Here is a 21,946-nt window from a genome sequence, read left to right on the forward strand (position 1 = left end):
TCCTTCTCCTCCCCTATTTCCTCTACACATTAAAGATATTTGATTACAAGAAGGGGATAAAATAACTAGCAAGATGTCCTTTTTAAAGTATCTAGTGAGTTTTCTTGAAGAAACAAATTCTGGGCAATTATTTATTTATCAAAGGAAGGCAAAGGTCTCCATATTCTCATATGGTTCCTAACTAGATTTGCAAATAAAAACGTGGTCATAAGAATGGAAACAAGAGATAGAACACTCTAAATATTCAACTTTGGTTTCAGATCTGATGTTTTTGAGAGCCTGCAGTTCATGCCATTTAAGATAAACGTTACCTCTTTCTTTCTCTTTTTCTTTCTCTCATACTGAAAAACTGTAAAATATATAGAGATATTTACTTCAACCTTATCATCATAGATGAAGATTAGGATTAGATGGAATGTGTTTAGATACCTACATCCAATGTAACAAAATATTGTTAACCAGTTATTTTTACCTTTGCTTGATTTGACTTCAGATGGATTTCTTAAGAACAGGTTCTAATGAATCAGTCCACAATCTCTTCTGATCCATCAATGTGAGGCACATGTTTACCAGATACTGACCAGAAACAGGAACAGGAACAGAAGGATAAAAACCCTCTTTTATGGATGCTTCCCAGAGGTTGGTAGCCATGAATATACCGAATTTCCCTTAAAATGTTCTAATGTGATCTTTAACATAACGGATATCAGAGAAAGCCACAGTCTTATTTTATGTGGCATAAAGAATGTGCACCATTTAACTGGTCGTGCATCTCCCCACACTCAAAGAGAAGAAGAAAAATATAACTGCATTCCCATGTTTAATTCTATGAATCATTCTATCTATGTACACTAAAACTCTCATGTCTGTTTAATTGTGTCTTTAACTCTCAATTGTGCAAAACGCCACATTGTTTTTTAAAAAAATTGTACTTTTAACTTTCCTTGTTATTTCTTTCCTTTTTAAAAACATCTGTTCTAATTCATTTTTGAATGAATTTACCTCAAATGAGCTCACTTACAAAATCCATCCAAAATCCAGGACCCATGATTCCCATGGGATTGAAATTTGTCAAAGTTGTAACTGCTTCAGTGTGCCTATGTTAGTATGTTACTGTAGTCATCTATAGTCACGTAATCATCATTTCCAATGCTCCCTACCAGGCTCTTACAAGGAAATTCAATGGGAAAGCCAGCAGAAAGTCAGAAGTCACTCCCACTGCTTTATTTTCCTGTCCACGATCATTCTATTTCTCTGTTTAGGAATTTTTTTAAAATGATGACCCAATAGGTCATGGCTTGTCTAGTACAGGCTTTTCAACTTTTTCACCCATTATACCACTTTTAGGGTATGGCAACATCCAAGTACCACCAGTCACCTAGCAAGGTGTCAAAAATGTGATGACCCAAAAAAATAAAAAAGGAAAAACGTGATGAAGTACAGGTAGTCCTCAACTTACAACATTTTGCTTAGTGACTGTTCGAAGTTACAATGGCACTGAAAAAAGTGCCCCCCCAAGCCACAGCCGAGCAAAACACCTGCCTGCCTGTCTGGTGGCACTCTACCTCCTGTCTGAGGTTTTCATTGCTGTGAGCATTTCTGTTGAGGATTGGTAGCGGGGGTGGGATGGGGTGGGTTGGTTTTTATCTGCTGGGTGGTTGCAGCAGGTTTTGGTCACTTCACATGACCTTGGGACACTATGACCATCATAAATATGAATCAGTTGGCAAGCATTTGAATGTAAATCAGAAGACCCTGGGTATGCTGCAACATTCCAGCTGATCAGCACTTCTTCTGGGCTCAGCAGAAGCACCGGGATCAGTGCCGAGTTCCAGCTGGAGCCTGGTGCTGATCTTGGCGCTTCTGCTGAGCCCTGACAGCTCCGAAGAAGCGCTGATCCTGGCACTTTCGCTGAGCCCTGCAGCTCCAGCCATCTCTCGCTCAGGCTTGTGGGGTGATGCCACCAGTTCAGCTCATTTGCCTCCCTCACTACCACTTTTCTAGGATGGTCGCATACCACCTGCCAGGCGTCAATGTATCACAGGTGGTACCCGTACCACTGGTTGAAAAGCCCTGTTCTAGTATATATTAAGCATGTTTCTTTGTACTTGCTTTTCTTCTAAACTAAAGGTTGAAACTTTTCCTTCTGGGGAAACTGCTGTAATATCTTAATTTTAGTTGCTCTTATCTTTTCCACCTCTGTACTACATTTCTTAATCAATACTTCAAATATGCCCTTCCTCTTCTTGTTGTTCTTGTGCGTTATTCCCATCATATTGCAGAGTCTGTAGTTCTTCATTTCATCTGCTTCTTTGTGTGGTCTGCAGCTTCGGTAGGGCATATATGCCTACCGTGCACATGTCTTCGTACAGGCAGTGCACCCATTGCTTTTTCGGTCATCCTTGGGGTTTTTGGCTATCTGGGCTGAGCGTAAGTGCAACTCCAAACACATCCTTAAATCTATCTATAGATTTATGTAAGGTGATTGCTCTATGGCAGCTTTATTTTTAATTCCCTTCCTAATCGATATAAAGGTGGAATTTACTGTTTTTTCATACCATATTTTTTGTTGGTATGGTACTCTTCATGTTTTCCATTCTGATTCCAAAATTCCTTTCTTGATAAGCCATTGCCAGTGCAGATCTCATTAATGTATATGAGAAGTTTAGATATTTTTATGCCTATGCACATCACATTTTCCTTTACACTAAGCAGCATGTTGAAATCCAATCAAAATGATCTAACTGGCTCTTTGCAATCCCTTTATGATTTTAAAGACTCTGAATGGTTTTGTATCATCAGGAGATGGCAATGGCCACCTCATATCAGTGCTCACCCCAAATACCAAATATTTTAAAACCAATTAAAAGATAAGGGTCTCAACAGCAATTCCTGTAGGAATCTGGTATGGATATTGTCCATATCTGTCTTTTTCAAGTAAGGCTGATCTAGGAGAGATAAAAGTAAGTATATGCTATATACATTTTTTTTACACAAAGCACTGTCAAACTGTTCTGTAAATTTGACAGATCTTGCTGTGATGAATAAACTGGCTTCTTTGGTTAGAGAAAAGACAATATCTACACTTATTGGTGGCTGAAAACCCCTTGCGCATTTTTGTGTAAAAATGAAAAAAAGTTGTGATTTATGATTCTGATAATTAAACAGGATAGATTATTTAAAAAAGAAGATACCGGTAATTATGATGTAACTTTAGGGACAAATGTTAAAATATAAGTGTACTTATAATTGCTGTGAAAAATATCAGGAGCCGCGTCTTTATTACTTTCTTTAAATCTAGCTTTATTTTCTTTTCTATTTCTCATTGCACTTTTAACTTTCACTGTTATTCTTTCTTTCTTTTTTACATGTCTGTTCTAATTTAGTTAAATTATTGGCTTTCTGTTTTGTTTCTGACATTTGTTTTGCCCCATAAGACAATACATGAACTGGAATAGATGATTATTCCAACTCATGAAATCTTTTCTTTATGTAGGAAAGATAAAGACTCCTTCAAACACTGCTCATCTCCTAGTTCTCCTGGTTTTATGGTTTCTCCTTTAGCAATAGATAGAGACTAGGGGCAGAGTAACTTTTGGACAGCTTTGACTAAAGAGCTATTTGTAGGCTTTTAGACCACAAAGCCCCCCTCCAGCAGTGAATCATGATGTTACCACTTTGCAATTAAGCAACACTTTACCTGCAACTCTCTTTGAAGAAGATCTGGACAATACTGTTGGTACAAAATGTACTGACTCACCTGTTGGTGCAGCTGAGTTGCTTTAGCAACACAGCATCAGTGCTTCAATGCTTTATGGTGTGTGTGCAATCAATCCAGCTTTTAATTTATAAAGCCCTATATAATTCAGTGCCCGAATACCTTCTGAGTTGGCCCATGGTGCGTGATGATCACGAGAGACGATGCTTATGACTCATAAGAAGTGTGTGTGTGAGTGGGGGGAAGGACAGTAGCTCAAATTCCTCTTCAGTGAGAGTTTCTGGAGCAGCTTGTCCCCTTTGACACCTGCAGGTTGCTTGCAAAGCTATTCTGATTTTGTTCTTGCAGGCTTGTGGGCACAAGGGAGTGGTATCAGACTTGGGCTTTATCGTTTTATTTATCTATTTGAATTGGTATTAGGTGTTTAATTTATCTAATTAATTTATCATGTCGATTGCTTTGGCTCCTGGAGACATACAATGTTTCTCTATTGAGCCATTGCAAACTGCTTGGAATCCTTTTTTTTATTGGGCAGTACACAATTTTGCTAAATAAAATAAAATAAAAATAAAATAAGCAACTGCCTCCCCAAAGTCTGAAGTTGACTATAATTGGATGTTCCTGTGCTGATTTGTTTGTAGCAAGTCTCAATGTAATCTGATCAAATTTTTAAAATTAATTTTAGAAAAAAAAGTTTTAAAGAGAATAGAAAAGCTAACAGAAATTAGTAATAAAAAAATCTTTGGATCCCTTCCAGGATTGCCCCTTCATTGTGTGCATGTCATACACTTTCCAAGCACCCAACAAGCTCAGCTTCATCCTGGACCTCATGAATGGTGACAGCCAGGATCCTGCCTCTAAAAGCCCCTTCTTCTCTGCCATTCCCCATGTGCTTTCCTAAAGGACTCCTCCACCCCCAGCTGTGTCTTGTTCCATCACATAGTTCTTTCCATTTCTCCTTGCAGGCGGTGATATACATTATCATCTCTCCCAGCATGGGGTCTTCTCAGAGACAGAGATGCATTTCTATGCAGCAGAGGTCATCCTGGGTCTGGAACATATACACAATCGCTTTGTGGTTTATCATGACCTCAGGGTGAGAACATCCACCTCTTCTAACCCATCCCACTACTGTATAATGGTCCAGGGGAGCCACTGTCACTAGTTTTTCTCAATGCATTTGGATTTCTTCCATCTCCTATCTAGGAGCCAACATGATGTGGCTGAGGAATTTGTTATCAGGGAACACTAACATCAAGCTCCATTGTCTCCTTTAGAAAATGGAAGTTTGATTAATGTTTGAATTCTTTTATTGAATAAATGAAAGAAATATTCTAAAATCTTAATGTTCCCCAGTAACTCACATTCCTGTTCTAAGTATTTTGGAATTATTAAAAGATTTGACATCCCCTCTTTGAATTAGAATGACTGCTTCACATAAAGTAGGATGGGATCATGTTTTTGTTGCTTGTTTTGTAGATTATAACTTGAAGAAAGAACGAGAGAAGAGGAAATGAACCCCCCCAAAAAAAACCCAAAACCATCCCTAAAAAACAAAAATGCAGTGGGAAAGAAAGAAAAGAATTAGAAAGAAGAAGCCTCTGATTTCCTCTATATGAGTATGATTACAAAATTAACTCTTACTCTGATTATAAAAAAAACCCTAAATTTTTCTATTATTATTTTTTTATAATCATCAAAACTACAAGATATAAGTACATTTCTGTTTCTGTTTTATGCAAAAATGTAGATATTGTCTTTTCTCAGAAGCTCTACCAGCTCCACCATCTTCAACAAACATTGTGGGTAGGTTTGAATCTTTCCACTTTTTGAGCATATAAAAATCTGACTGCAATCTTCATAGATTAAAAACAAAGTGCCATGACTTTTTTCTAGTTATCTGTCTATTAGTTCCACAAGAAAAGTGTCTGGTTTCAATTATACTTTAATCTTTACAATCTTCTGAATTAATGTATATATTTCTATCAATTTTTTGGTTTTTTACACATTCACAAACTTGATAAAATGTTGCTTCATGTTGTTCATATTTCCAGAATTTTTTTAAAACAGCTTTCTGCACTATTTCTCTGGTGAAAAATACCAACAATACATCATTTTATAAAAAAATTCTCTGTAAGGTTACAACAGAACATAAATTTCAATCTTTTCAATCATATATTTTTCCATTGTTCCACTTATATAACATAACCAAAGATTTAGTCTAATTCATCACACATTCTTTCACTTGTTCTTCTTCTGTCTTATATTTAAACAAAAGTTCACACATTTTAGCAATAAGATGTTCATCATTAGCACATAATTCTATTTCAAACTCAGTCTTGCATCCTAAAATCATTTATTCACTTTAAATCTGGCTGATAATTGTACACAAGAAAGCCATTGATAATATATCTTTTCATTGTAAAATCTGACCGGAGGCACCCTGAGGAGGCCCTCTGTGGGAACGCACAGGGCGGAGGGAAGTTGACGCCGGCAGCAGGTGGTCCCCAAGGTACTCCGGACCCATGCCATGTAGGGCCTTAAAAACCATTACCAAAACCTTGAATCTCACCCGGAAGACAACTGGCAACCAATGAAGCTCACGGAGCAAAGGTGTAACATGGGAGTACCGGGAGACTCCCAAGACAACTCTCGCGGCTGCATTCTGTACCAGCTGGAGCCTCCAAGTGGTCTTCAAGTGAAGCCCCATGTAGAGAGCATTGCAGTAGTCCAGATGAGAGGTCACAAGCGCATGAGTGACCGTACACAGGGCATCCCGGTCTAGATAGGGCCGCAACTGGCGCACCAGGCGAACCTAGGCGAAAGCCCCCCTAGTCACAGCTAATATATGATCTTCCAGAGTGAGCCGCGAATCTAGGAGGACTCCCAAGTTGCGAGCCCTATCTACGGGGGGTAAAAACTCACCCCCCCATAGAGAGAGGTGGAATATTCTGAATATCCCCGGATGCCGGAATGCACAGCCACTCAGTCTTGTCAGGGTTGAGCTGAAGTCTGTTCCTCCCCATCCAGACCCGAACCGCCTCCAGGCAACGGGACATCACGTCGAGGGCATCACTGGGGTGGTTTGGGGTCAAAATGAAAAGCTGGGTATCATCAGCGTACTGATGATACCCAACTCCAAAACCATGAATGATCTCACCTAGCGGTTTCATGTAGATGTTGAACAGGAGAGGCGAGAGGACCGACCCCTGAGGAACTCCACAAACAAGAGACCTTGGGGTCGACCTCTGCCCTCCTGCCAACACCGACTGTGAACGTCCCAGGAGATAGGAGGAGAACCACCGAAGAACTGTGCCTCCCACTCCCAATCCCCTGAGACGCCACAGCAGGATACCATGGTCGATGGTATCGAAAGCCGCCGAGAGGTCTAATAGGACTAGGACAGAGGAATATCCCCTGTCCCGAGCCCTCCAGAGATCATTCACCAGAGCGACCAATGCCGTCTCCATGCTGTACCCGGGCCTGAAACCCGATTGGCATGGGTCTAGATAATCCGCTTCATCCAGGACCAGAGGGAGCTGATGCGGAGACCGGACGAAAGTTATTTAACACAGCTGGGTCCAAGGCAGGCTTCTTGAGGAGAGGTCTCACCACCGCCTCCGTCAAGACAGCGGGGAAATTACCCTCACTCAAGGAAGCAGATATAACTGCCTGGAACCAGCCTCGTGTCCCCTCCCGAGCTGCATAAACCAGCCAGGAAGGGCACGGGTCCAATAAACATGTGGTGGAGCTCAACCTCCCCATAATCCTGTCCCCTTCCTCAGGGGTCACAGAATCAAACTCCTCCCAGATAACATCGACAAGACCACCCGTGTCCTGATCGTCAGACTCTGCCCAGTTGGAGTCCAGACTGGTCCGAATCCGAGCGATTTTATCCAACAGATGTTGACTAAATTCCTCAGCACGACCCTGCAAGGGTTCCTCCCTCACCTCCTGATTAAGGAGGGAGCGGGTCACCCTAAACAGGGCGGCCGGGCAATTATCTGCAGACGCGATGAGGGCGGAGAAGTAATTAGACCTCACCGCCCTCATCGCTGCGAGATAAGACCTAATGTGGGTTCTTAGTCGCAACTGGTCGGATTCAGATCGGCTGGACCTCCAACGGCTCTCTAGGCCCCATCTCCGACGCTTCATCTCCCTGAGCTCTGCAGAGAACCATGGAGCTCGCTGGGATCTGCACCGGGTCAGGGGCCGCAAGGGTACAACTCGGTCAAGTGTCTCCGTGGCCGCCCTTTCCCAGGCTTCCACTAAGGCATCCGCCGAGTTGTGAGCAGCGGAGGCAGGTGGGGACCCCAGCGCTGCCTGGAACCTATCAGGATCCATTAAGCGCCTGGGGCGGTACCATCTAGTTGGCTCCGTACACCCATGGCGGGGGGTGGCAAAACAGAAGACCAGCCGCAGGAGGTGATGATCGGTCCATGACAGGGGCATAACAGTTGGAGAGCCCCCACCAAGATCATTAAACCACCGTCCAGATAAGAAAACCAAGTCAAGGGTGTGGCCTCCCTCATGAGTTGGTCCAAGAATTACTTGCATCAGGTCCATGGCCATCATGGAAGCCATGAACTCCTGAGCTAACTCAGATGATCCTCCTAGGGATGGTAGATTGAAGTCACCCAAAACTATAAGTTTGGGGAACTCAATCACCAACCCCGAGAGGACATCGAGTAGCTCAGGCAGGGCTGCCGCTGCGCGACTAGGCGAAAAGTACACCAGCAGCAAGCCCAACTGCGCCCCAGGACCACATCTCAAAAAGAGAGACTCACACCCGACTATCTGGGGAACGGTGGTCTCCCACGGACATAAGGTCTCCCTGATAACTACCGCCACTCCCCCGCCCCTACCCTGAGCCCGAGGCCGGTGTAGCACCCGGAAATCTGGTGGGCAAAGATCAATCAAAGGAACACCACCCTCTGGGCCCAACCAAGTCTCCGTGATGCAAGCCAGGTCCGCATGCTCACTATGTTGTATATAGTATGCATATGTTGTATATAGTATGTTTAGGTGTGTGTCTTGCATGGGTTCACTTTGAGAGCAGGCAACTAAATTTCCTTTTTGATGTGTGTCGTTGTGCCCAAAGTAAAAAAAAATGACAATAAAGGTTATCTTGTCTTGTCTTGTCTTGTCTTGTCTTGTCTTGTCTTGTCTTACCCTGCCCTGCCCTTATCTTATCTTATCTTATCTTATCTTATCTTATCATCTCATCTCATCTCATCTCATCTCATCTCATCTCATCTCATCTCATCTCATCTCATCTCATCTCATCTCATCTCATCTCATCTTATCTTATCTTATCTTATCTTATCTTATCTTATCTTATCTTATCTAGAACAGAGCCCTGGGGCACCCAACTACACACTTCCCTCCATGTAGATGCGGTTCCATTAAGGACCACATGCTCAGTATGGCTGGTCAGCGAGCTACGAATCCATCTGGTGGTGATGCTGTCTAACCCACATTTTTTAAAAATCTTTTCTATCTTATTTGACTTACAACAATTCATTTGGTGATCATTTGAAGTTACAATGCCACTGAAAAAAGTGACTTATAACTGTTTTTTACACTTATGACCATTGCAGCATCCCCGTGGTCACATGATCAAAATTCAAAATTCAGATGCTTAGCAGCTGACTCAGATCTATGACAGTTGCAATGTCCCGGGGTCATGTGATCACCTTTTATCAACTTCTGACAAGTAAAGTCAATAGAGAAGCCAGATTCACTTAACAGCCATGTTACTAGCTTAACAACTGCAGTGATTCACTTAACAACTGTGGCAAGAAAGGTCGTAAAAGGGGGCAAAACTCACTTAACAAACGTCTCGCTTACCAACAGAAATTTTGGTAATTTGGGGCTCAATTATGGTTGTACAGAAATCTGTATTTTAAGAACCAAAATAAGCAAAAAAAGGAGACAGTGGGCATCCTTGTCTTGCTCCTTTTTGGTGAAATCTTCATTAATAATTATTTGTGCCATCTACAAATTATAAATTGATTCCACTCATTTTATATTCCCTCCAAAATTCACCTCTTCCAAAACCTTAAACAAGAAAGACTAGTTGAAATTGTTAAAAGCTTCTCTGAATGTTGAAAAATCAATGCTGCTTGTTTTTCATTATGTTGTCCCAAATACTCCAAAACATCCAACAGAGTTCTAAAATTATCTTTCAGCTGTCTTTTAGGTAAAAACCCACATTGATCCTCATGAATAAATTCTCACAAAATTATTTTCAGTCTTTCAGCTAGAATCGTTGTAAACAACTTGTAGTCATTATTTAATAATGATATTGGCTTGTAATTTTTTTGGGTAAAGTCAAATATTTCCTTCTTTAGGTATTAATGTCATATTGTCCTCTTTCCAAGTCTCTAGCATTTTTGCTCCATGCCAAAAAGAATTCATTGTAATTTGAAAAGGTTGTAAATGTTTATCCTCAAAGCACTTATGCTACAAATTTCAGAAGCAATTAAAAGAGTAAGACAGGAAAGGAAAGGTATATTTGTAATTTGATCATATTTGATCCAAGTAGAATTGATAACAGTCTCAGAAGCAAAAAGTAATATAAATCTACAGACAGCTTTGATTAAGAGAATAACAGAGTTGGAAGGGACCTTGGAGGTCTTCTAGTCCAACCCTCTGCTCAAGCAGGAAACTCTATACCAGGGGTGTTATGCATCATGCCGAAACTGCGCCCACCCCATTGCCGGCAATGGAAGATACATCGCAACATGTCACGTGACGTTGCAAGTTGACACCCCTGCCCTATACCATTACAGACCAGTGACTATCCAGTCTCCTCTTAAAAGCCTCCAGTGATGGAGCACCTGAAATGTCTGAAGGCAAGCCATTCCATTGGTTAATTCTTCTCACTGTTAGGAAATTTCTCCTTAGTTCTAGGTTGCTTCTCTCCTTGGTTAGTTTCCATCCATTCTTTCTTGTCTTGACTTCTGGTGCTTTGGAAAGTAGGTTGACCCTTTCTTCTTTGTGGCAGCCCCTCAAATATTGGAACACTGCTATCATGTCACTCCTTTGGCTTGAATCACCTCTGTTTTGCTTTGAATCACTCCCTACTATGTAGACCAGATCAGTAAACTAATTCAGCAGGAAAACCAACCCTCTTTCCCAAAAATACTTGGAATGGAATGCTTCTATTCTGCTGTTTTTATAATGGCTTCTGAGTATTTCCTTTGCACCTTTCTACATTTTGAAAATGAAACCCATTCTCCTCCTCCTCCTCTTCCTAATGTTAAAGCTTTTCCTATTACCCTGCACCTTGAACATAGAGGTTTCCCCTAATTTCAGATAAAATGGAATTTTGAAGCAAAGTGGGATTTTGTATTCGCATAACAGCCAAGTAATTTAATAGGAAGCCAAAAGGGTTTCTATAAAGATTAGAAGAAGAAAAACCCTCACAAATGTTCTTAGTCTGAAAATGTGTGGGATAGAGCAGGGCTTTTCAACCTTTTCGCCCATTGTACCACCTTTAGGATATGGCAACATCCAAGTACCAAACAGTCATCTAGCAAGGTGTCCAAAACTTGATGATCAAAAAAAAAAAAGAAGGAAAAAAGTGATGAAGTACAGGTAGTCCTCAACTTACAACAGTTTTGTTAGTGACTGTTCGAAGTTACAATGGCACTGAAAAAAGTGCACCCCAAGCCACAGTCGAGCAAGACACCTGCCTGCCTGCCTGGCAGCGCTCTTCCTTCTGTCCGAGTTTTTCATTGTTGTGAGCATTTCTGTTGAGGATTGGCAGCAGGGTGGGGTGGGGGGTGTTTGGTTTTTATTCCCCCCCTCTGCTGGGTGGTTGCAGCAGGTTTTGGTCACTTCACATAATCCTGAGACACTGTGACCATCATAAATATGAATCAGTTGCCAAGCATCTGAACATAAATCACAAGACCCTAGAGATGCTGCAACATTCCAGCTGATTGGCACTTCTGGGCTCAGCAGAAGTGCCAGGATCAGCGCCAAGCTCCAGCTGGAGCCTGGCGCTGATCCTGGTGCTTCCGCTGAGCCCTGACAGCCCTGCAGTTCCAGCCATCTCTCGCTCAGGCTTGTGCAGTGCTACCACTGGTTCAGCTCATTCCCTTCCCCCGCTACCACTTTTCTAGGATGGTCATGTACCACCTGCTAGGTGCCAATGTACCACAGGTGGTACCCGTACCACTGGTTGAAAAGCCCTGGGATAGAGGGCCCACATAACACCTGCATTGGTCTTTTTGAACCTGAGATGATATTCTGAAGCTGAGTTAGAATCAGGGGCAGTCCTAGTTTTGAACAAAGTGAAGTAACAATTGACTCTGGCAGCAGAAGCTATAAGTAATAGGAAAATGTGTCTCTATACTTACTAGTCTAACTTGCTGTATTCAAGGATAACCAAGAGCCTATCCCAAAATCAATGTTAAAAATAAACCTTAGTTCAACTGGCTTTTTTTCATGGACAAGAAGGGGACAGCAATTTATTTTTCAACTGCTTCACTTATCAAAGTCTTAGTTTGGTCCAATTTGGAGAGATCTAAAAGAAGAAAAACAGGATAGGAATCCTGAATTTTCTATAAAGCTTCACAGAAAGTAACGGGATGAAGTCCTAGGAAGAACATAAGAATTTGTTTGAAATACAGTATTTATTTGTTGATTAAAGATACCAGGAAGGAATGTTTTCTATCATTTCAGAAGGGACGTGTTTATTGAATTTGCAATTGAATTTCCCTTCCTAGTTTTTCATTCATTCATCTGTAAAACACTCAGAGTCACCTTAATGTTGTGATGGGCAACATATAAATTTAATAAGTAATATTTAGGTTTTCTAAGAAAAGAAAGAGGACTTGATAGCACCACTAAAATTCTGAGTGACTTAATTTGGCTCATCTTCAAATAGTATTTTCTTAACTTCTGTCTCTCACATTAAAAGTGATTGTCTAATATATAATCTAATTTTTAGAAATACCCTGTAGCTGGATTCAGACATCACATTGAGGCAGAGTGGTTACAGTTTGGAGCTAATGCCAATGAGCAATGTGGGAGTGTGACCATTCATCCATGGCTATTTGCGTCAATGGAAGTGGCTAAATAAATCAAAGTTATGCCTGCTGGGACTTGTTTGCCATGACAACAGATTTAAGATCATTGTCTACTTCCTTCTGGTTTATCCTTGGCTTCCTAATCCAGCTTGTTAAGGACAAAATAAGATCAATCAATCAGCAAGGTCCAAAGTAGGAATTTTAAAAGTAAAGATGATGGTCATAGCAATATGATCAAAATCTTGATTGTTTGTGTGTGCATACAACATCATCACACATCCAAAAGAGTTTGGGTTTTGATTGTACTGCAGCAACTCTTATGATCCCAGTAGATCTCAGTGGTAAAATATGGTAAAAACCTACAAGGACATTTCTGCTTAGATTGTTAGACTGTTTCTTTCTATCTATATCTATGGTATACTATGCTCACTCACATAACTGTTAGGAGATTTTAAAAAGGAAGCTGTATTAATCAACAATGAGTTTTATATCAGCAGACTAAATGTGAGGGTCTCTGTATCACAGCTGCTTGTATCTTGTGCCATAGGTAAAAGGGTCAGGCTGATAAAGCAGCATGGCAATGCAATATTCATGCATGATGTAACACTGCATGCATGCCCCAAAGTAGAACAACTAGCAGTGTGAAGCTGCAATTATGTTCTTAACTTTATGATGAAAGTAGGAAGATCTTGTGAGTGCTGTTGCATAACCCTGTAACGCTTCTGTTTGCTGAGTTGGCGTGGTATGCTATCCAAACATAACATGGGCTGTGTAATCTATAGTTCAAGTATTGTGGAAACTCAGTGATTACCTGTTGTATGAACAAGGAAATCCTATCAAAACATAATATGGCTTCTTTATTCAAATTGAGTATGGTATATAAACATAAGAACTGTACTTTATTAGATCTCATGTGTTATGTGAGCATAGTTCTTTGGTTGGGACTGTATAGTTGCATACAAAATTCTAATCATTAGGTGTCAGGAAAGTGATAGATATTTTAATATCTCCTTACTACCATCTAGTAGTCTATATTATAATGATGGGAATTTAGACATCCATAGATTCATATTGAGGTACCAGCACCTCTGTTCTTCCCCCTCCCGGACTGGTGACGCTGGCTGGAGATGCGAGGATCGACAGAGGCCCGGCCTGCCTGTTCATATTTTCTCTGTTGACAGGCAGGCACCTGGCTAGCTCCATACCTGATGGGAATTAAGATCCCTCCTACTGATAGTCCAGTGTGGCCGGGTCCGGACCGTGGTGGGAGGACGGTTTTGGACTGGTCAGTGGCCACCTCACTGGTGTGAGAGACCAGTTGGGGTGGCCCTGGCCCAGGATTCCCTTCTCTTTCTCTGCCCTTGATTGGACTCCTCAGCCGGAGTGAGAGGACGACTGAGGTTGTCCCTTGGTTTTCCCATCTCAGGTGAGAGCTGAGATGGCTTTGCAGACTAGGAGATATGCCTACTGGACTTTTTACCATCTCTATACCATCACTGAGTGATCCTTGGACATATTCATAACATCTGCCCTAAAAGACTATCCCAGCGCAGTATGATTTATCACTACTCCGGAGCTGACTTGTATGCCCTTAGGGCAGTCTCTGCCTCATGGGCGCGACCTGTCGCCTGTTTCCATACTCCCCTTAATGACGATCCCAAGCTTTGGGATTCCGAGAGGTGGTTGGGCTTAGATAGGGGCCTCGAGTCAAGATATGCTAAGAGGCCCCTGATAAAATTTCTAGCCGGTTATTTTAAGAAGTTAGTGAGGGGGAGGGAAGGGAGGGAATTTTTAACCGGCACTCAGTCTGGTCCTGTTAGAGGTCCTGACGGGACGGGGTTGGGGGAGGTGGCTGCTGGTTCTGAGAATGTGGGGGTGGGGCTTCAAATCCCCACGGCGATAGGGAACGGCAGCAGGTGTCTGCGCAGAGGGCCATATCAACATCTGGGATCGCGCCCCCGCTATCTCCGAGCGGTGGCGCGCTCCGACCCTCCGGTTAGCACCCTCTTACCCGGGGATGAGGGTGATCAGGCCCCTGAGCTCAGGTTGGTCTATTTTAACGCTAGATCCGTAGTTAACAAAGCTCCCCTCATCCGTGATCTGATCGAGGAGGAACGTGCGGATCTAGCGTGCATCACGGAAACTTGGCTGGGCTCGGAGGGAGGGGTGCCTCTCACCGAGATATGCCCGCCGGGTTTCCGGGTGCTGCACCAGCCGCGGGCTCAGGGCAGGGGTGGTGGGGTGGCAGTTGTTATTCGGGAGACTTTGTGTCCCCGGGAGGCCACCATTGTCCAGATGGCCGGGAGTGAATCCCTCCTCTTGAGATGTGGTCCTCGGGTTCAGTTGGGCTTGTTGCTCACATACCTGGCGCCCAGCTGTGTGGCAACAGCCCTGCCTGAGCTGCTCGACACCCTCTCAGGGTTGGCGGTGGAGTTCCCCAGGCTTATAGTCCTGGGTGACTTCAACCTGCCATCACTGGGGGGGTCGTCGGAGTTAGCTCGGGAGTTCATGGCTTCCATGACAGCCATGGGCCTGACCCAGGTTATTGAGGGCCCTACTCACGAGGGGGATCATACTCTCGACCTGGTGTTCCTGTCTGGACAGTGGTTGGATGATCTGGGAGGGGGTTCTCCATCCATCACCCCTCTGTCATGGTCAGATCATCACCTCCTGAGGCTGGTTTTCCGTCATGCCATCCCCCGCCGCTGGGCGGCGGAACCGACCAGGTGGTTCCGCCCCAGGCGCCTAATGGACCCGGACCGGTTCCAGAGGGCGCTTGGGCCTATACCTATCACCCTTACCCACAGCCCAGTCGATGCTCTGGTGGAGGCCTGGGAAACGGCTGCCACCAGGGCACTCGACTGCGTTGTACCCACGCGACCTCTGACTCGGCGCAGATCCCGTTGGGCCCCATGGTTCTCTGTGGAGCTCCGGGAGATGAAGCGTCGGAGACGAGGTCTAGAGAGCGGTTGGAGATCCAGCCGATCCGAATCCGACCGATTGCAGTTAAGAACCTTTATAAGGTCTTATCTTGCGGCGATAAGGACGGCAAAGTCTAACTACTTTGCCTCCCTTATCGCGTCCGCAGATAATCGCCCGGCCGCCCTGTTTAGGGTGACTCGCTCCCTCCTTAATCAGGAGGTGAGAGAGGATCCCTTGCAGGGACGAGCCGAGGAGTTTAGTCATCATCTGGCGGACAAAATCGCTCTGATCCGGACCGGCTTGGACTCTGACTGGGCAGAGTCTGACGTGGAGGAATCAGGCGGTCTTGAGCACGTTATCTGGACTGAGTTCGACCCTGTTTCCCCTGATGATGTGGACAGGATCATGGGGAGACTGAGCACCACCACCTGTTTGTTGGATCCGTGCCCCTCCTGGCTAGCTTATGCGGCTCGGGAGGGAACACGAGGCTGGTTCCATGCAGTAATAACTGCTTCTTTGAAGGAGGGTGTCTTCCCTGCCGCCTTGAAGGAGGCGGTGGTGAGGCCCCTTCTCAAGAAGCCTGCTTTGGACCCGGCTGTTTTAAACAACTATCGTCCAGTCTCCAACCTTCGCTTTCTGGCGAAGGTTGTTGAGAGTGTGGTGGCGCATCAGCTCCCTCTGTTCCTGGAGGAAACTGATTATCTGGACCCGTACCAATCGGGCTTCAGGCCCGGATACAGCACGGAGACGGCATTGGTCGCGCTGGTGAATGATCTCTGGAGGGCTAGGGACAGGGGTTGCTCCTCTGTCCTGGTCCTATTAGATCTCTCAGCGGCTTTCGATACCATCGACCATGGTATCCTGCTGCGGCGTCTCAGGGGGTTGGGAGTGGGAGGCACCGTTTTACGGTGGTTCTCCTCCTACCTCCAGGGCCGCTCGCAGTCGGTGTTGACAGGAGGGCAGAGATCCACCCCGAGGTCTCTCATTTGTGGAGTTCCTCAGGGGTCGGTCCTCTCACCTCTCCTGTTCAACATCTATATGAAGCCGCTGGGCAAGATCATTCGTGGTTTCGGGGTGGGGTATCACCAGTACGCTGATGATACCCAACTTTTTCTTTCCACCCCGAACCAACCCAGCGATGCCCTCTCCGTGATGTCCCGGTGCCTGGAGGCGGTTCAGGTCTGGATGGGGAGAAACAGGCTTCGTCTCAATCCCGCCAAGACTGAGTGGCTGTGCATATCGGCATCTCGGGTTAACCAAGTTATTCCATCTCTAACGATGGGGGGTGAGGTGTTACCCCCCGTTGATAGGGCTCGCAACCTGGGCGTCCTCCTGGATTCACGGCTCAATTTTGAAGATCACATAGGAGCCGTGACCAGGGGGGCTTTTGCACAGGTTCGCCTGGTGCGCCAGTTGCGTCCCTATCTGGACCGAGACGCCCTACGCACAGTTACTCATGCGCTTGTGACCTCCCGTTTGGACTACTGTAACGCTCTCTACATGGGGCTGCCCTCGAAGACCACTCGGAGGCTTCAACTGGTGCAGAATGCGGCTGTGCGAGTTGTAATGGGGGTTTCCCGATACTCCCATGTAACACCTCTACTCCGCGAGCTGCATTGGCTTCCGGTTGCCCTCCGGGTGAAATTCAAGGTGCTGGTTATTACCTATAAAGCCCTACATGGCCTGGGTCCGGGCTATTTGAGGGAACACCTGCTGCCGGCATCAAACGCCCTTCGCCCAGTGCGCTCCCACAGGGAGGGTCTGCTCAGGGTGCCGCCGGTGAGAGATTGCCGGCGGGTGACACCCAGGGATAGGGCCTTCTCTGTGGGAGCGCCTGCCCTCTGGAACCAGCTGCCGGTGGAGCTGAGGACTGCCCCCGACCTCCGATCATTCCGCCGGGGCCTGAAGACCTGGCTCTTTGAGCTCTCAGGCCCAGGCTGAGGAGAAATTTTTAATCCGGGTTTTAATGTATACAGGGTAATTTAATATTTTTTTAATTGGTTTTTTAACTTTTGTATGGTGGATTTTTAATTCCCTGTAAACCGCCCTGAGTCCTCAGGGAATAGGGCGGTATATAAATGCAACTAAATAAAATAAATAAATAAATAAATAGCGGGTTCTTTCGCACAGGAATGAAGACATGTAACTGAGTACAAGGTAACTCATAGTTTATTTCGTGCAGAAACTGTACTGGGGAAATGGCTGCAACTAGCCGCAATATATAGTCTAGCCCCTAGGCAGCAGCCAATAGGTTTGAATCAACCATTGCTGCCTGGAGATAGCCAATTGCAGCACAGGAGACTTGTAGTCTGGGTTGCTGGAGAGCCGTTAGCTGCTCTAGCAAACCACGTGGTATTCCTCAAGAGTCCAGTACATAACACCCCTCCCCTCTTAGAACAGCCCATAATAACACTAATTAGTCTCAACAATTCTCAAGACTCATTATTCAAACACACTATAGTAAAAGTGATAATAATAATAAAAATAAAAAAAAAACAATGTAGGTTACAATGTTATTAAACAACGTCTGAATGAATAGGCTTCAAAGATGGCACTTTTAGACAGTTACATCATAGGACTAGTTTCTGTAGTATAGTGGCAAACAGGAATTACAACAATATATAGCTCTTTATTTTACAACGTAATCTGCAAGATATGAAGGAGGCTTGTGTGCCCTAGAGGAACGTCTCGGAGTTCCCATCACTTTGTGGCCTACCAGCTTACCCAGTGGGCTGGGTAGACTTGTGTCCCTTTGTGCTCCTGAGTCAAGGGGATTCGATGCACTCTGGCTGGCCTCTCCAGGTTGGCCCACGCCAGAGTCAGACTGTTCGGCAGAGTAGGCACAGCGGTTGCTGAATTTCGGTTGGCTTGCTCCTTCAGGGGATCCATGTTGCCTTCCAGGGCTCCCCAGGTCTCCCTCCAGTTCCACCTCAGTTAAGGAGGAAAAGTCCTGATAGCCCATGTGAGGACTGGCTTGGCCGCAAGTTTGAGGACCTTGGGAGGGACTTGTGATGCAGTCCTCACTTAGTGGCCATTCTGGAAACTGTTTCCTGAGCTGATCAATATGTCATCTGACAACTTGCCCTCCCTCCAAGCCCACTTCATAAGATAGGGGTCTGGATGCCTTGGTAATCTGACCAGTAACCCACAGATTCCCATTACCATAGTTCCTGGCCCAAACCCAATCGCCCATGTGTAGCCCAGTTGGGGGTTTTGGCCAAGAGGCTTCTGCTGCCACTCTATCTGGATGCAACCTGTCTAGTTCAGTGATCAAACGCCTCCCCCAACGTAGTTCTGCAGAACTTTTGCCTGTAGCAGTGCAGGGCGTAGAATGCTGGCAGAGTAAAAAATCTGCCAATCTGTGATGCCAGTCACCTGTGACAATGCACTTGAGTGCTTCCTTCATTGTCCTCACCATTCGTTCAGCTTGACCATTGGAAGACGGATGAAAAGGCGCAGACATTGCAGGTCTGATGAGATTTGCTTTAAGGAAGGCCTGAAATTCAGCAGCAGTGAATTGGGCCCCATTGTCTGAAACTAAGACATCTGGCAACCCATGTGTGGCAAAGAGTTTTCTCAGCACTTGGATGGTCCTAGCAGTAGTCATGTTAGGAACTGGAATTACTTCCAGCCATTTGGCGTGGCTGTCCACTACTATGAGGAAGAGCTGTCCCTGAAAGGGCCCAGCGTAGTCTATGTGAATTCTAGACCAGGGAGTGTGTGTTTCCTCCCACCTGTGAACTGGAGCCTGTGGTATTTCAGGCCTAGATTGCTGGCATGTATATCAAAAATAGATGTGTGCCTCAATGTCCTTATCAAGACCAGGCCACCAAAGGTAGCTTCTAGCTAAAGCTTTCATTCTGACAATACCTGGATGGCCTTCATGTAATGATTGTAAAACCCTGTCTCTTAGGGAAGTGGGAATTATGACTCTGTTTCCCCATAAAATGCACCCTTTATGGGCAGATAACTCATGCCTCCTGACAAAATAGCTCTGAAATTCTGAACCTGGGCTTTTATCCAACCAGCCCATGTATACCCATGACAACACTCTACTAAGTATTTTATCTGTGGCAGCTTCAGCAGCAATGTCCCCTGCATGGAGGGGAAATTCAGGTATGTCCTTTATGGACAATATTCTAGCAGCTGGAGCCAGATCTGGATCCATTAGTTGCAGTGGTAGTCTACTGAGGCCATCAACATGGCCCATTTCCTTGCCTGGTTTGTGGATTAATTTAAAATTGTATGCAGATATGAAAATAGACCATCTCAGCATTCTTGTAGATAGTATGTGGGGGGTTGTGAAAAGTCCCAACACAGGTTTGTGGTCAGTGTAGACCATGAAATCCCTGCCATATAAATAGTCATGGAATTTTTTTATTCCAGCAACTATGGCTAGGGCCTCTTTGTCAATCTGAGCATAGTTGTGCTTAGCAGAGGACAATGTCCTTAAGTAAAATGCTATAGGAACCTGTTTTCCATTTTTTTCTATGTGACTTAAAACTGCCCCCACCCCATAGGGAGATGCATCACATGCAAGACATACATGTTTAGACTCTTTGTAGTGAGTTACAGTGGACTTTTCTGACAATAGTGCTTTTAAGTCCTGGAAACTTTTTTCATGTAAGTTAGTCCATTTCCATGGAGATTTCTTATCTAGAAGCCTGTGGAGGGGCTCTTCTATTGTGGCCTTATGAGGTAGAAATGTGTGATAGAAGTTTAGGAGGCCCAAGAATGTTTGCAGCTCTCCTTTTGATTTGGGCCTAGGAACCATTTTAATGGCCTTCACTTTAGAATCAGCGGGATGAATGCCATTAGCATCAATTCAGAAACCCAGGAATTCTGTTGAAGAAACTCCAATACTACACTTGCTCTTTTTTAATTTGAGGCCTGCTTCGCGAAGCCTCTGCAAGACAGTCCTGAGCCTACTGGCCAACACTTCTGGGGATTCCCCTGCAATAAGAACATCATCAAACTAAGGGCAGATGCCCTGAATACCCTTGAGTGTACGCTCTATGATTCCCTGAAAAATACCCAGTGCAACACTGACTCCAAACTGTAAGCGTTTAACTTTGAAAGCCCCCCTGTGAGTAATGATCATCTGAGCCACGGCTGTGGCCTCATCAACTGGCAATTGCTGATAGGCCTGTGCTAAATCAAGTTTAGCAAAAATAGTTCCCCCTTGCAAGGAGGCTAAAATATGGTTGACCACTGGGACCGGGTAAGCGTGTTGCTAGAGGGCTTTATTTAGAGTGCATTTATTGTCAGCACAAATGTGAATTTCCCCATTGGCTTTAAGTGGAGTGACTATAGGAGTTTCCCACTCCCCACAATCAACAGGCTGTAACACGCCCTGTTCTACAAGCTTGTCAATTTTGGAATCAATTTTATGTTTTAAGGCAAAGGGGACCCTACGAGGCTTAGCCCTGATTGGAACTACATTGGGATCTAGCTTAAATGAGATAGGCAGGTCTGTGTATGTTCCTAGGGTTGAATCAAAAACATCCACATATTCCTCTCATACTGACACCAGGTCTGCAGTTTGTGTCCGGTTTATGCCAGTAATCTGAATGCCTAAGGCATCAAACCAATTGAGTCCAATGAGATTAGTTCTCTGGCCCCCTACTACTATTACATCCAGGTGCCCCCAAAATCCTTTAAACTTTACCAACAAAGTGGCTTCTCCCTTAACTTTAATGTGAGCATTTTGAAAGTCCGTTAGGATTATATCTGAGGGTCTTAGTTTGGCCCAATTGTTACTGTGCCTACACATGAAGTTAAAAGTGTCTTGAGAAATAATTGAGACTGCAGAGCCAGAGTCCAATTCCATCTTACATGGAACTCCTTGTAGCTCTACTATGAGCTTAACTTTGGGTTTGAGGGGGCGTCAAGCCCTGGTGCGGCATACACTTCTATGGATTCTGAAAAACCCCACACTAACTGGACCCTGGGCCCCAGTATATCTCCTATTCGGTTCTTCTGACTGGTGTTTGGGTGGCCGGTCTCTCTGGCGGACTCTGCAAACCACTGTGATGTGGCTTGTCCTTCTGCAAGCTCTGCACGTGGCTGATCAAAATCTGCAATTGGTGTGAAAATGGTTGCCGCACCCCTTACATCTTGGTAAGAGAACTGCCTTGTAACTGTCCTGTTGCTGCTGGCTGTTGCAGTGTTGCACATTGGGTTGCTTTTGGAGTCGGTTGATTTCAGGTTCTTCTTCCTCGGAAGATTCTTCGGTGTGTTTGGCGTCCTCAAGGTGGACTGTTTC

Source organism: Vipera berus (assembly GCF_964194415.1).
Source record: "Vipera berus genome assembly, chromosome: 1".
Lineage (NCBI taxonomy): Eukaryota > Metazoa > Chordata > Lepidosauria > Squamata > Viperidae > Vipera > Vipera berus.